Source organism: Tursiops truncatus, chromosome 18, assembly GCF_011762595.2.
Source record: "Tursiops truncatus isolate mTurTru1 chromosome 18, mTurTru1.mat.Y, whole genome shotgun sequence".
Classification (NCBI taxonomy): Eukaryota; Metazoa; Chordata; class Mammalia; order Artiodactyla; family Delphinidae; genus Tursiops; species Tursiops truncatus.
In genome coordinates, this window is record NC_047051.1 from 63,007,149 (window position 1) to 63,008,377 (window position 1,229).

General features: G+C 51.0%; 1 non-coding gene across 1 annotated transcript; it reads left to right on the forward strand.

Annotated features, from left to right (window-relative positions):
- The first annotated feature begins 315 nt into the window (after positions 1–315).
- TRNAF-GAA (transfer RNA phenylalanine (anticodon GAA)) lies at positions 316–388 on the forward strand. The gene has a single exon. It is a non-coding gene; the product is annotated as a tRNA-Phe (tRNA).
- The last annotated feature ends 841 nt before the right edge of the window (positions 389–1,229 follow it).

Below are 1,229 nucleotides of genomic sequence, written 5' to 3' on the forward strand. Positions count from 1 at the left end.
GCCCAACCCCTGCCCCCCCAATCCCGCAGCGGGGACACCGGGTCGTTCACGACGCCTGCTGTCGATGATTAAACCAAAGGTTTGGATTATACTGAAAAAAGTAAGTAACGTACAGTGCACTTAGTCATGGCTTGTAAAAAGCAGGCAGAAGAATGTTAATACGGATAACCATTTAAATTTTCTTTTCTTTTCTTTTTAACATATAACCATTTCATAGGACAAGGAAGAAACGCTGTAAGTGATTAGTAGGCAAAGACGGAAGGGGCGGACGCGAAGAGTTCAGTGATAGTTTACTCCAAACACAACAAAGCAGGCGCCGAAATAGCTCAGTTGGGAGAGCGTTAGACTGAAGATCTAAAGGTCCCTGGTTCGATCCCGGGTTTCGGCAGGGTCTTTCTTTTTCGATTGGAATTTCTCGTAGGATCACCCGTTTAGAGTAACCTGGCTCATTAATTCCACCCCAGGTAAAAGCTGGGACTTGAAGGGCGAGCGAGAAGTGGAAACATCCGTTCTCAGTCACCCCTGGGAATGTGGCCGCTACTCACGGCTACTTCCGAGGCGCCTCTGTCGGAGGCGCTGCTGCGCTTGCGCAGTGGGAAGTGTGGGGGTAGGGGCGGGGCCAGAGACGCCCTGCTGGAGATCCGGAAGTGCGGGGTACCGGGCTACGGAGCCCGGTGGTGAGAGGGGCAGCGCGCTGGTGCCAAAGGAATAGTTCTGTGTCGGAGGGCGAGAAACAAAACTTCGTTCCAAATCTCATTCCCAAAGCATCCCAATTTGAAAAGCAAAACCCTGCTGTTTAATCAAATGGTCCCCCTCTGGTCTTGCCCGAGGAGGGAACCGGGCAGCTAGGTATTTTTGCTTAGAAGCGCACGAAGCGCGGCCCCCGGGGGTGGCATAGCCAGGGTTACTTAGACAGTGGGTAAAGGCATGGCAGCTTTACAGCTCTGTAAAGTTAGTCTTGCATCGCAACAACTTTCATTAGAGTCTAGATCAGTGGTTCGCAAAGTGTGGTCCCAGGACCACCAGCAGTCACGGCTTCACCTGGGAGCTACTTGGAAATGCAAATTCCCGCCCGTGCTTCACACCTACTGAATGGGAAACTGTGGGGTGGGCCCAGCCTTAGGTGTTCTAACAAGTCTTCAGGGGTTTCTGAAGCAGTAAAAGTTTGAGAGCCACTTATCTATAGACATTCCTTTCAATGTTTAAAAGAGCCCTTTCCTAAGACCTTT